The sequence below is a fragment of the Chlorocebus sabaeus genome, chromosome 7, assembly GCF_047675955.1.
Source record: "Chlorocebus sabaeus isolate Y175 chromosome 7, mChlSab1.0.hap1, whole genome shotgun sequence".
Taxonomy (NCBI): Eukaryota; Metazoa; Chordata; class Mammalia; order Primates; family Cercopithecidae; genus Chlorocebus; species Chlorocebus sabaeus.
This window is the reverse complement of record NC_132910.1, coordinates 139,721,863-139,737,278: the sequence shown is the minus strand read 5'-3', so window position 1 is coordinate 139,737,278 and position 15,416 is coordinate 139,721,863. Positions and strand designations below refer to the sequence as shown.

The 15,416-nt window shown below is 39.0% G+C and overlaps 1 long non-coding RNA gene across 1 annotated transcript in view; it reads left to right on the top strand.

The window, feature by feature from the left end:
- Positions 1 to 2,671: 2,671 nt before the first annotated feature.
- Positions 2,672 to 15,416, top strand: part of LOC103236661 (uncharacterized) — a 41,098-nt gene continuing 28,353 nt past the window's right edge. Inside the window, exon 1 of the long non-coding RNA XR_012093578.1 lies at positions 2,672 to 3,002. This is a non-coding gene — a long non-coding RNA (uncharacterized lncRNA). The remainder of the gene's footprint in view (positions 3,003 to 15,416) is intronic.

Below are 15,416 nucleotides of genomic sequence, written 5' to 3'. Positions count from 1 at the left end.
GCAATAAGCAAGCCTGAGGCCAACGTTTACAGCAATTGGGGGCACCCAGCCTGTATGCAGTGAATAATAGAAGAACGTAATTGACAGAGTCCGTTTGAAGCAGAAATATGTGTAGACAAGGATAAACAATAAAGTGGGAATCCATCTCTTCTTCCAATTAAAAATTTCAATTGAATGAGCCTTTTTCTAATGGTGCACTCTGAAGAACTGTGGGTCTGTCACAGGTTTCTGTGTTTATGGAATGAATATTCAACATTCATGACTCATTCAGCTCTAATTAGTGAGATGATGGGTAGTTACGTAGCATACCTTATTTATTTTAGAAACACCACTTCGTCTTTATTCTATGGATAAGCAACAGGTCCTCAAAAAATAATGAGTTTTGTATCTGGTTTCAGGCATCATTTATTGAATACATCATTTATTGAATGCATGCACCATATTGTTCTTGCATTTTGTGTTTACATAATTTATTCCATTCATTTGACAAAAAACATGGCAATATCTCCCTAGCAAAAATCAGCGAGGTGCATGAACAGATTGGATTGTTGAATGATTCAGAGGCTAAACAAAGCTTATAACTGTGTCCCAGGACTGGTATTTGATTCGGGAATCTCGGTTCCAACATTGGGAGTAGAGGTTAATCTGGGAATTATGAACTTGGAATTACTTTTCTACCTTTTGGGGTTATTTTATTTATTTATTTATTTGAGTCTCACTCTGTTGCCCAGGCTGGAGTGCAGTGGCGCCATCTCAGCTCACTGCAACCTTCACCTTCCCTCCCAGCTGAAGCGATTCAGCCTCCCAAGTAGCTGGGACTATATGTGGGCACCTCCACACCCAGCTAATTTTTGTATTGTTAGTAGAGAGGATGTTTACCATGTTGGCTGCTCTCCAACTCCTATACTCAAATGATCCAGCTGCCTCGGCCTCCCAAAGTGCTGGGATTACAGGTGTGACCTACCACACCCAACCCCTCTTTGGCTTAATTTATTTTTCAGTAAAAGTTTTTCAATTATAGAATTAATACTGTTTTCCACAAAAACTCAATATACAAAAAAGTGTAAGGAAGGAAAGTTATTCATCAATCTATTACTTAATGACAACCTCTATTAATATTTTTCTATATTTCATTCCATTTGCTATTTTATACACACATAAGTGGTAGATTTAACAACTAGAACCTGATAGAATGCAGTTATAAAATGAATAATTTACATTTCAACATTTCTTGTTAAATTTGCTGTCTTAAATACTTAACTCCTCTCCCTCTGATGAAATCTCAGAGACTTTACTTATTCTTTCTGGTAACTCCTATGTAAAACATGTCCAACGTAAGATGATAACTCTAAACTTCAGGGTTTCTGTCACTTCTACCTTGTGGACTAGTTTTAACATCTCTGAGCATGTTCTTTGCAACATTAGGGCTAGAACTTTGGGATATGTTGGGTATTTGAAATGTATTTGACCTCAGCTATCTTAAGATGGACAGGACCTCATTTTACATGTTACATGTGGTCAGGCTTACATACAAATAAATAAATTCCTGCTTTTTCATCTAACATAAACAGAAGCATTTTTCTATATTGTGAGAGGAACCTATAAACAGTATCTGGTGACTGTGTAATAGTGCATTGTTAGAAAATGCCACATTTTCTTTAACAATTGAGATACTGTCATTTTCATTTTTTATAAATGTTAAATATATCTTTAAGAATAATTGTTTTGTTTGTTTGTTTGCTTTTTGAGACGGAGTCTCGCTATGTCTTTCAGGCTGGAGTGAGTGGCGCGATCTCGGCTCACTGCAAGCTCCGCCTCCCGGGTTCCCGCCATTCTCCTGCCTCAGCCTCCCGAGTAGCTGGGACCACAGGAGCCGCCACCGCGCCGGGCTAATTTTTTTTTTTTTTTTTTTTTTTTTAGTAGAGACGGGATTTCATCGTGTTAGCCAGGGTGGTCTCCATCTCCTGACTTTGTGATCTGCCCACCTCGGTCTCCCAAAGTGCCTCACAGGCGTGAGGCACCGCGCCCAGCCAAGAATAATTTTAAAATGTAAATTCTTACCTAGTTTTTAGAAATATGTTTTAGAATGAATTCCTTGATATAAAATCAGTGGATCAAGGGATGTGAACATTTTAAGGCTCTTGATATGCTTGCTCTGTACAATTTTCAAAATATTAAGATTAATTTGCACTGTTAACAGCTACATCTGATGATATCCAACTCAGTACACCTTGACCAATGGTGGGTTTTGTTTCTGTATGTTCTTTGCATAGCCAGTTTACTGAACTCTGGTATTCGTTTTAGAAGTTTTAAATTTGGAGCGTGCTATTTCCAAAACTGAACCCTCATCTACGAAAGGGTCTTTTTTCTTTAAATACACATATGCTAACTTTCTCTGCGGTTGATTCCACTGGACGCAACTCAAGCAACGGTGTTAAATGACGACAGGGAACACACGTGGGGCAAGAGTCATCGGGGGCCTAGAGCTAGCGCGCCACTCAGGCCACCGCTGGAACTGAGCGCAGAACCGGGAGCGAGGCCAGTCTCTTCCGGGAGCGAGGCCAGTCTCTTCCGGGCGCAGCGGCTGAGGTGCGTCCGCCAGCGACGGCGGAAGTGCTCACTCCGCACCATCCGGACTCCTTCTCAATACAGAGACGGGTAAGAACGTGTTTCCGTTCTGGGGAAGTAACAGGGCGGGAGGCTGCTCGGTCTCCTCAGCTCACCGCGAGTCGAATGAAAAGGAACCACCGGGCGCGGTGGCTCTCGTCTGGAATCCCAGCACTTGGGAGGCCGAGGCAGCGGATCACGAGGTCAGGAGATGGAGACCATCCTGGCTAACACGGTGAAACCCCGTCTCTTCTAAAAATACAAAAAAAAACTAGCCGGGCGAGGTGGCGGCGCCTGTGGTCCCAGCTATTCGGGAGGCTGAGGCAGGAGAATGGCGGGAACCCGGGAGGCGGAGCTTGCAGTGAGCAGGGATCGCGCCACTCACTCCAGACCTGGTAGGCAGAGCGAGACTCCGTCTCAAAAAAAAAATCTATCTATCTGTCTATCTATCTATAAATAATATCTATCGATATCTATCTATCTGTCTATCTATAAAATAATAATTTAAAAAAAAAACGAAAAAGAGCCACGGGAAGGACGTGGGGTGCCTGCACCGTCCGCCATCTCCCCTGATTAGAGGGTGGTGATGCTCGCTCAGGGGAACGTCGCTCCCTGTTAGAGGGTGGAGTGCGCAGTGCGACCCAAACGTGCAGGGGAGGAGACAGAAGACTCGCCCTGGTGCAGCCTGAGTGTCCAGCCGGCCAGTGGAGGCCACGGAAGGCCCTGGAGCTTGAGACATTGGGCTGGTCCAGAGCTGGAAGCCCCATGGTAGATCACTGTGTACTCAGGAAATCACACAGCAGGGACAGTGCTTGGAAAACAGAACACTCTTTCTAGTATTTACTGGGAAAAATAAAATAGTTTTATCTTTATACTGAAACAATACATATTCCCCAATGAAACAGTGATATATGTTACATATCTTCTTTAGATATACTAGGCATACTTCGTATTTCACTTTAAGAACATTGTAGGCTCGGGTTTTAAATAAAAGATTTTTTTGTTTGTTTGTTATCAGGTTAAGGAAGTATTCTGCCTCTCTCCTCCTGGTATTGCCTCTTCTCATTATTTCTGTTTACTCAGTCTATACCCACTAAAATCTAACTTTTAATCCAACACGTCGCCAAAACCAGTTTTCGTTGAATTCAGTAATTATCTCCAGCCTGCAGTATTTTTTCAGTTTGCTCCTATGTAACCCGTCTTCATCATTTTCTGCTGTTGGCCATTCTCCTTCGGTGACCTGGGAGACGCGTCAGCCTCTCTGTAACCCTGACCTTTCCAGCTCATCCTTCTCTGCCTGCTTTGTGGGTTAATTTTCTTCCTCTAGGCCACTAACGTTTGGAGTCCTATAAAGCTTGGGTTTGGGCCCTTTTTTCTGAAATTATTCCCTCTCCCTCTAGTCAATCTCTTCTGTGGTCCTGGCTTCAATTAACACCCAATGTGCATGATTCACAAGGGCATTTTTTTCCTGCCCAAACCTCTTTTAAACTCAAGATTGGGATATTTTAAAAAAATTATCCACTTACATTTTTTTTTTTTTTCTAATTTCCGAGACAATTCCTGGACTTCACCTTCTGGTTCTTCCATCGAATTTTCACTTGGATGATCCCAACAGGTTATTCTTATTTTCTCATTATTCCGAATTACGTCATTCTGTCTTCACTTTATGAATGAGTATTCATTTGACTTTATTCTGCAAGTACCATTTCAGATTTGGTGATGTTCTCTTCTATTCCCCAAATGAGCTTTTCCTCATTTGATCCGATAGTTTTTGTGTTTTGCTTCAATTATTTTTGTTTGTTGACTCGTATTTTTTGCCAGCCCTGGGAAAGCATATGAAGCTTATAAACTAATTGCCTGTGTTTTGGTTGATTGGAGAAAGACAAAAAAAAAAAAAAAAAAAAAGGGAGACACGAACTGCTAACATTTGGTGGTCTTTGCTCTGGGGCTGGATTACTCATCTGGCTGCTAGAAGATCTTTGTATCCTCTCCTCAGCTCACCTTGAGGGCTTGAGGGGACTATGCATACTTTTTGAAGGGTCCATGTTTTATTTTATTTTGCAGCCACAGAGCAGTTGTTTATGAAGACATTTTCCTTTTTAGTTCAGCAAATCTCTTACAATTAAACATTTTCCCTTTGAATTTATAAGACACTAACTTGTCCTTATATGTAGAGATTATTTTAATGGTTCCAGGGTGGCGTCACTTTTTTCTTGTGTCTAGGCTTGGTACTGGTGAAATTCAGGATGTTCCTTTGCTTTGAGTCCTCACCACTGTCAATTATGTGACAGTCGTTTTCTCAGAATTCAGATAGGGGTTGATATGAATGTTTCTTACTCAACATTCTGATATTATAAGGTATTGGTGGGTAATTTTTCAAATCAATTATTTAAAGTATTCAGACCATGTGACTTAGTATTTCTGATGTGAGAGACACAATTTGTTCCTGAGTTTTAAAAATATTTTCATAGTACATTTCTCCCTGATGGCCTCCTCATATCCAAGGTAAATATTTTCATTGTCTTCCAACTTCCACTGTTGGATGTGTTTACTTATCAGTTTATATAAAATGTTTAATTGATTTTAAAAGCATGCTTAGGTTCAGAAAATTTAAAAGTACACACAGAAGAGGTCAAAATATATGAAGCAGAGAAATCTGCTTATTTTATTTTTTAATTTATGTATTGTATAGTTCAGCCTCTCAAGAAGCCTGTAAGATTTTGAGTATTCCATTTTTAAAATAATTGTTAACAAAATACATTAACTATTCACTTCAACACAGACTAATTACTTTTCTCTTAACAATGTATCCTTTTTCAGAAACGTAGGAATTTGAGCCATTTGTTTTAGAGTTTTCCACATCATGGTTATGGCTGACTGCATTGCTGTGGTATTAATATTTTCCTCTACTCAGCTACCATGCTTTTGGAATGCTAGTACAACTTTATTAGATGGGACCTATACAAATTTGGGGCTTTAAATGCTCAGCATTGTCTAAGTAAATTTTGCTTTTTGTCTTTCTCTTTGGAGTTTTGTGAATATAGGCACTAGGAGGTCCCTGAGAACATATTGATTCATGTGTTTTATTAATATATTTGTCATCCATTCTACCACTATTTAGACTCTATCCCCACGTTTCTGTGCATAAAATAACGAATAATATTATGATTTTTGACCATTAAATACAAATAGAATTATCAGTAGATTAATAGATTTAATATAAAAATATTTCTTTAAGTTACAGTTTTAATTAGTTGGTATGCATAGACACTTTTTATGATTGATTAGGTGAGCCTAAACATCGCATGCCACCCATGCTGTAATAACTTATGTGAAGGTATTAATCTGAAAGTATTTTACCCTGATGGACTTTGTCCGAGCAAACAACTTATGTCACAGTCCGTCTAGAACCACAGATAATGCTTCCCCTGGTCTCATTTAATGGCGTTGCCTCTCCTTTCCATCACGATTGTTTTCATGGTCGCCTTTTTTTTTTTTTTTTTTTTTTTTTTTGAGATAGAGTCTTGCTCTGTCACCCAGACTGGAGTGCAGTGGCGTGATTTCGGCTCACCGCAACCTTTGCCCCCCGGGTTCAAGCAATTCTCCTGCCTCAGCCTCCTGAGTAGCTGGAACTACAGGCAAGCACCACCATGCCCAGCGAATTTTTGTATTTTTAGTAGAGATGGGTTCCACCATGTTGACCAGAATGGTCTCCATCTCGACCTTGCGATCCGCCTACCTTGGCCTCCCAAAGTGCTGGGATTACAGGTGTGAGCCACCACACTCGACCTCATGATAGCTTTTTATAAATATGATTGATTGTAATGCTGCTAAGCAGGCCTCTTTCCGAGGTTTGGTGAGGCTTTTTGTCACCTTCCAAAGCACAGTTCATAAGTAGGTTAGGAATGGGTAGGAAGATACCACCTATACTCATTCTAAGATTAAAATAAGTTTCTGACTTACGGAGCCAAGAGTACAGAAACTTTCCTTAAGTGAAACTGTTACTGGTAGAAGGTGTCCAGGTTCTTGACGTTTTGAACAGAGTTGGACAAAATGCACAAACTAATCAAGGAAAGAATGAAGTAACAAAAGCAGAGATTTATTGAAAATGAAAGTACATGACGCAGGGTGGGAGGGGCCCGAGCAAGCCGCTCAAGGGCATGTTCAGAATTTCCTGGCATTTAAATACCCTCTAGAGATTTCCCATGGGAGACTTGGTGTAGGCTGTATGTAAATGCAGAGGTGAAGCGAGGTTATGAAGTTATTTGTTTGGTGTACACCCTATGCAAATGAAGATGTTTCCTGACATGGCTGAAGTAGAGTTAAAAGTTATTTACTTGGTCATAGAGCTTGATTTAGTTCTGTGAACTCCTTAGGTTTCCTGCCCCCAGGCCCTATTCTCTTCCCTCAAAAGGATCAGAGTAGAAGCGAATAAAGCATTTTTGAGAGGGCTGTTGTTTTGGTGTTGGTTTTGGCATTTGCATTTCCTAGTGCATGTGGGATGCAGCTACTCTCCATGCAGGGAGGCGACACTCACACTCAGTTGAAGTGCGTGCTCACCAACACTGGCCTTCCCTGCTTGGTAAACTAACTGCAGCATCAGCAGCCCCCTTTCGGTTCTTGGAGAGAAAGGGAAGTCAGAGACCACGTGGTTTTCAACATTGTCTTTGCTCTCCGACTTCCAGCATCCCCCAAATCCCATTTTCTCTTAAACTACCATCTTACTCTGAGCGGATACCTTTTATCTAAGTGGTTTTGATTTTGAGTTTGGTCCTAGGACCAGGGACCACAATTGGAAGTGTATTTTCCCATACTACATCAGTCATGTATGGGTTATAATGCAGACATAATGATTCTACCTATTTGTTCTACCTCTCATTACCGTTCCACTCTCTGGGTATCCTTAGTCACATAAAAAAATGCACATGCACAAACACAGAGACAAAAAAGAAGAAATAAGATAATTAGGCAGATTGTTAAATCTGTCTTTCTATGTTTACTTCTAAACAATATGCCTCCTAATTTATCTTCTAACAAAAGGATTTCTTTAGGGGAAGCATGACTACGAAAACAAAATGACCCAATATTTTCAATGATTTTTAAAATGTTGTCTCCAGAAATCTTGTATAAAAATTTTAAAAATCCACACAACTCTTTATTGCAATATCTTTATACTGAGCATCTATAGACTATTTCACTATAATAACACAGAAGATACAGGCATCATTAGAGTTACTCTGCAAAATTGCTAGAATATCCATAACATGTGCTTATTTCCATTTATCTGGAATTTAAAGTCAGAGACCAACAATGGCTTGCTCTGAAATTAAAACTGGTTTTGATTCTTGCTTCCACCATTTAATTTACTAGCAATGTATCCTTGGGAAAAAACTTTTGTCTATTTAGATTTCTTTTCTAAAATTTAGATAATGACAGTTGTACCTGCCTCCAGAGCTGTTCTGGTATTGACTGAAGTGGTGCAGGTAGAGCAATCACACACCATCCACCGCCTTTTCCATGAGGTTGCTTTCTTGTGATTGTGATCTTGTACCCCAAAGATGACTAATCACTTCACTATTGCCAAAATGTATTTTTTTAACAATGTTCTAATTCTGGAGAGATTAGAACATTGATATTTTTCAAAAAACATCCATTTGCAAATGTGCTATTTCTCACATGTCACGTGTCTCTCAGGGAATATCCAACAGTAGTGAGATAAAAATACTTACATTATGGGCCTTATAAAATAGAAATCAGATGAAAATATAGTATCCAAATTCATTTTTAACCAAAAAATAAATTCATAGACATATTAGTGAACATTTTCTCTCACCTCTATCAACTGTATATGTTGGGAGAGAATGTGCATACACATATGTGTCTATATCTGTATCTAGCCACACCTATTTCTAGTATATTGCAGTTCCTCTCCATTTGTGCAGCAGTAACCTGGATCCAGATCATTACACTTCAAGAAAAACTACTATGCTATTTATATAGTAGAAATTCAACCCTCAAGTTTCATTAATTATTGCTTCAAAGTAATCCCCCACAGGGGTTAAAGGCGTGAGCCACCCTACCTGGCCCCAACACCATTTTTAACAGCGGAATTTCACACTAGACACTTTCTTAATATTATTTTATCTATGTGAGCATTCATCTCTAATAGATTCTTTTTCTTCCCAGCCTTCAAAAAGACTCTGACTGTTCATTTATGTTTTTAGAATTATACTAAGTACTAGAAACTCGAATGCTGCTAGATTGTGCAAGAAAAATGTAGTTCCAACAACCTTTTGGAGAATAGATGAGCTGTGTGGAGTTTATGACTGCCGACAGTGTGTGGGATGACACACGTGGAGACCAACGCCGTGGCAGACTTCTCTGTGCTGTTGGTGTTGGTGCATGCTACCTGGGAGAGCCACTGCAACTGTGTTGGCTCTGTGTGTGCTGGATCCAATAACCCAGACACCATCCCAGATGAACAGCTCTTACCCAGAGGTAAACTGTTGGTACTGACAAGGCCTAAAATAGAAAGATGAAGCCAAAGAGACTAGGAGAATCAGAAAATTTATGTAATAAAGATTTGAGGTTATTTTAAGTGGTCATTTGGAAATAAGAAAATACGGCTATTTTTCCCACTGCTTTTTTTTCTTTTAATGTTGACAATGTGCCAAAATTCATTCTTCCTTGCTATGAGACTTTCTTGACAAATGCCACAGTTGATTTGAGAAAGAATTGATACTTGATGCTCAGGAAAATGAAAATTAAGTTATTTACATGTCTTTGTACCTAGATTTTAGCTATGTGATTTTAATTTAAAAATCCTCTAAGTTAGATGCAGCAAACCACCATGGCACATGTATACCTATGTAACAAACCCGCACGTTCTGCACGTGTATCCCGGAACTTAAAGTTAAATTAAAAAAAAAAAAAAAGATTACATATAATGGTGTCAAAAAGATCCTCTAAGTTAATCTTGTCCTTGCAATTTTTCACAGTTAGTTCAAAAAACAAAGTAACTCTAATGGGAAAATAAGCTTTACTATAAAATATTTTTAGTTATGCTGCTGTGTTAGTATGTATGTTTTCCTAAAAATGAATATTTTAGGTGTTGGGGTAGTTAAGAGGAGAAAATATATTGTCACTGTTGTTTGACTAGTTTTCCTGAGTCAGTGTAACAATCTGTCAATTATTAATTGAAATATTCCATTCAGTCTTCAACCATGGCTCGGTTGACATGGTTTATGAGACACAGTAAAATGTCTAAGAACAAAGTTATTCCTAAACATTTCACTGTGCCTAACGGGGCCTGAAATATCAAAACCTGTGACAGAAGCAAATATTATGATTGCTGTTGTACAGAAGTATAATATTGTATTTTTCAGGGTTTTATGGCCCTATAATCAATTTCTATTGATAGATGAATTATAAGTATGAATTGTCAGAAGGCAATACGCAGACTTATTTCTCGTATTTGATACTGTATCTATAAACATTAGGGCGTTAAAACAATTTTTAATAGCAACAGCAAGAGTAAATATATATATTTACTTGATAGGATTTGTTTAGTATCCAAATTGGGACTTCAAGCAGGGTAATGAAAATACAATAGCAAAACTTAATTACTTTTCTTTTTCTCCTACGTGTCTACCTGATAATTCATTTATTTTATCGTTTTTAGTATGGAAATCTCATTTTTAGCACAATATGATTTAGAAATATCAAATGTGTTCCTGTGATCATAAAAGGAAATACAATGAGACTGATTCGGTGTAAAGGTGCACTCTCATGGAACTACATTTCAGGATGTGGCAGATTTGAGAATTCTAGATGAATTTGCTGCCTGTTCCCTGATAAAATTGTGTTCAGGGTATCCAGGCTTTATGTCCCATTAAAGGCAGTAATGAGTGCCCTGTCATTTTAACTCACCCTCAGGGTCCTATTAGAAGCATATCGTATGCTATTATTTGTCATATAATGATATCCACCTTACACCTATTAAGAACATGGAAAATCAGTTGAGCTGTGTTGAGCTTTCTCCACCGTATAGGCAAACAAAGGCCTTGGAGCTCGATGATTCTGAGGCAGAAGTTTTGGCATCGTACTGCGAGTCTGCTCTTCTTCCAAACATGCCACACAGATTGAACACTGTGCGAAGGACACCTGAGGTTAGGAAGTATCTCAACAGCTATCAGTCAGAATGGGGTCACCTTTAAACTGTAGAACTAGGAACAACAGAGTACCATCTCCTGTTTTGAATAGCTATGTTTTTAATAAGATTTTAAAAAAAATTCTGGGTTAAGGGATACACTTAATAATTCAAGAAAAATTGTGAATTAATATAAAGAAATTAAGGAAGATTGAATTAAAAGAAGACATACAAAGATTTTTATGTTATATTGTCACATTATTAAATATATACATTATAGTAAATACATATTTACTATATATTTATTTACTATATATACTATATATAATATGTATTCATAATATAATATATAATAGGTACATATTATATATGCCATATATATTATACTCTATACATGGAGAGGGAGTAAATATATATGGGATGGATTAATGTGTTCTTTCCGAAATTATGGATAGTGTATTCCTAAGTGTTGAATTTGAACTTCTGAACAGCATGATCATGTTTCTTTCTTTTTTTTTTTTTTTTACACAAACCACTTATAATGGAGATTCCAAAAAGAACACTAAAAACAATCATTAAATATTCCTTTCCTTGCTTCTTAAGACATGCAGCCAAGAAAATGAGAAGAATCATTGCTTCTTATTTGTTATGGGCTGACAGTACACACAGCAGTGTGCTAATCATTTTGTTTTCTTAGGGAGGTGTGTGTGTGTCTTATCAGTTATCATTCCCAGGAAGAATAAAGAGTTCCTGTTTTGCTAGCATAACGAGTTAAGGAACTGGAGAATGTTTTGTATTTGTGGACATTTCTATTGTTTTGTTCTGCATTTTTTTTACATTTTTAATTTAAAAATATTTGTGGTAGTGGTTATTTCTCACATGGGTCAAAAAGAGAGAAAGCAATAAAACTTTCATGAACTCATAAAAGTTTTACAGACCCTGCAGTGCCTGGAGGAAGAGTTGCTGCTATGACTTCCTGCAGTAGTTCTGGTTGGGTGGCATCTTATTCATTATGGAAGGAGGGATAGGGGATGAGGATTGAAAAGGGACAGAGGAGATGCCAATGCCACATGCTGAAACGCTCCCAGAACAAAATCCAAGGTCCTGACAGAAAGCTGCTGTGCTGTCACGTGTAACTTCGCAAACACTGAGGAGAAAGCAGGCTGTGGCAACGTCAGCAGCAGCCCGTCATGCGGGAGCATTTAGTGTTAACTAGACTAAGGGTTTGCAGTATTTTCAAATCAATATTAAAATTTTTGGTAATCATAACTCTTAATTTGACATCTCAAAATAATTTCACTTATGTTAAATGTATTTAATCTTTTGTGATTTACAAGTTTCCCTGACTATATAATACATCTGGTAACTTCCACCAAGAAACTGGGATTGGTGGTGGTGGTGGTTTTTTGAGACAGTGTCGCTCTGATGCCAGGCTGGAGTGCAGTGCTGTGATCTCGGCTCACTGCAGCCTCCACCTCTTGGGTTCAAGTGGTTCTCCTGCCTCAGCCTCCCTGGTAACTGGGGTTACAGGCACCCGCTACCACGCCTGGAAGTTTTTTTTGTATTTTTAGTAGAGACGGGGTTTCACCATATTGGCCAGGATGGTCTTGATCTCCTGACCTCGTGATCTGCCTGCCTCGATCTCCCAAAGTGCTGGGATTACAGGCGTGAGCCACCGCACCCGGCCCTGTTGTCAGTTTTTAAGAGATAAAGTCTTGCTCTGTCACCCAGGCTGGAGTGTGGTGTGCGATAGCGGCTCACTGCAGCCTCAAACTCCTGGGCTCAAGCAATCCTGTCACCTCAGCCGGCTGAGTAGCTGGGGCTACAGACATGCACCACCACACCTGGCTGTTACTTATTTTGAACAATGTAGACATGGGCCTAAATAATATAGAAGGTGTTTGTGGTTTACTTATTTCTAAACCTTACTACTGAATACATGCTTTTGAATGACAATAAGAAATCATAGAAAAAGAAAGGAATACATGACTGGTGGAGTAAATGGCCCGTAGCTCTCTTAGCTGTCCAGAGGGATGTGATTCATACAGCAAAGAGAGCTACAGGTCACAGAATAACACTGCTATCTGAGAAACCTTTACCAGTTTAAGGTAGCGAATGACAGGCAGTTGAAAGAGATTAGGATATACCACCCAAAAACATGCAACTTTGGCACAAGAATTATTTTAAGCTGAAGGCATTTGAGTTCATGAAATCCCTTATCTTATTACTCATATTAAGGAAATCTTAAGTATTTTATTAATGGTTCTCTTCCTAGGAACAACTATCATTTTCTTTTTTAGAAGAAGAGAAGTCATCACCATACTCACATAGAGATTTTCATGCACTCTCATATCTACTGTCTACTCTAAGGACTCATTTATCTTTCCAGAAATTCATCCCCTTTTCCACAAGTATTGTTTCTCCCTTTTCCTTTCCCCTACTAAGTTAGATTTGGAGACACCGATAACCACCCTTTGAGTTACTGACTACTAAGTTTCTTCCATGTGTTTTGGGGATGCACGTGCTAATAAAATTAGTATGCTTTTCTCCTGCTAATCTGTGCTATGTTAATCTGATTTGCAGGGATTCAGTGGGAGAACCTAGAAGGGACAGGAAAAATAATTTTTTCTTCCATTATACAGTTAACTTAAATCATAAGAGACCTAAAAATTGTAAGAGGTTAAAAGAATATTGTGGCCAGTTGTTATGTTTTATGTTTCTATTTCACACCTAAATAGAGCTTGCTTTAAGGCTGTTTAATTGCTTTTGAATATTCTTTTCTATTATTGTTAATCTCAGCTTTAGGTAGAATTGTGAAATGGTATTTTACCACAACATAGCTGCTTACTATTGAAACAGGAAGGTTTCCTCATCGCCATCACAGGACATGTGACAGGGGTGTGGCTCACTCTTTCGGTCGCCTTGCTGCTCAAACCCCTAGGGGAAGCATGCAGACCGGCAGGTGCAGAGGTCCCAGGGAGCACTTGTGAGCTCCGGCCCCATGGCAGCATCTAGGGATGGTTGTCTGTGGCTCTCAATGCTTTTGATTGGTTATCTCAATTATAAACCTTATCTATAAGAAGGCAGAATAGAGTGAGGCTAAACGTAACTGGTAAAGTAGTAGCAGTCACTTAAATGAGCTGTAGAGAGGAATGGTTAGTATTGTGGGTAGCACAGTGATCTTGTTCTTAAAATTAATGTAGCAGTTTTACTTTGTCTAATATTATTAGAGTCTTAGAGTAGCCATGTCTGAACTTATTATTCTGTGACACTTTTTATGTTTAATAGAAGAATGGCTTTGTGGGCCAAGCCAGCTTCTGAATGTCAGAGACTGTTGTTTTTTCTTTTCCTCACTGGTCATATCAATTTTTATCTTGCGTAACTCTACCAAACTTCTTTTTATTTTTTTAATTGAGGTATGATTTACCTGTGGTGAAATTCATGCTTTGTAGTATACAATTCTGTTAACCTTAAAAAATGTGTGGAGTCACGTAACCACTACCAAGACCAAAATACAGGACAGTTTCGTCACCACCCCAAATTTTCATCTTACATCTTTGCAGTCCACTTCTTCCTCCACTCCCAGCCCATGATAATCACTGTTTGGTTTCTCAGCTCCATAATTTGGCCTTGGCCAAGATATATTCTGTAGCTATATTCATACAGTGTATAGCTTTTGGAATCTGGCTTCTGCTGCAGGCCATCAGAAACTACTTGGGGCCAGTGGTTTGGGAGTAAGTAGAATTTACCAAGATAGTTGTAACTAAAGAAAGGCAGATTGTTAGAGAACATAGGGAAAAACGTTGCAAGGGAGCAATGGGGAAGTTGGCAAGAGAGGATCTAAGTGCAAAGAGACAAAGGTTTGCTGTGAGGTTTTATAGGATGGTACTTCTGCTGTGTGCTGAAGAGGGCTTTGTGTAGTACTGATTACACCAAGGTTGTAGTAAGCTAACTTGTCATTTTCCGCCAGCCAAGGGTCTGGTGATGGCTGAGCACAGAAAGTTTGTGAGTTATTTGCACAGGAGGGCTATGTGTCCTGGACCAGGAAGAAAGGCAGACTTCTAGGTTACCTGCTTTCTCTTTTTGCTTTCTCCTGGTCCCTCCAGCCTGAGTCCTCTTCCCTAATTGGGACTCCACAGCTTCTTTCATGTGAGAATCATCCATACCACTGCAGGCTCATCGATTTTCAGTGCTGAATAGTACCCCATGGCATAGTGATCTGTGCATTGCAAACACAGTTTTAGTTCAGTAATTATGCAGTTCAATGCTGTGTAATAATCACGCTGCAAACATGATTGTGAATTAAAATTTCTATTCACATCTAGTTCTAGGGCAAAATCTTTTCTATGGTTTGGCTGTGTCCCCACCCAAATCTCATCTTGAATTGTAGCTCCCATAATTCCCACGTGTTGTGTGAGGGACCTGATGGGAGATAATTGAATCACATGGTGGTTTCCCCCATACTGTTCTCATGGTAGTGAATAAGTCTCACGAGATCTGTTGGTTTTATAAGGGGAAGCCCCTTTCCCTTGGTTCTCACTCCCTTTTTGCCTGCCACCGTGTAAGACGTGCCTTTCACCTGCCATGATTCTGAGGCCTCCCCAGACACATGGAACTGAGTCCATTAAACCTCTTTTTCTTTATAAATTACCCAGTCTCT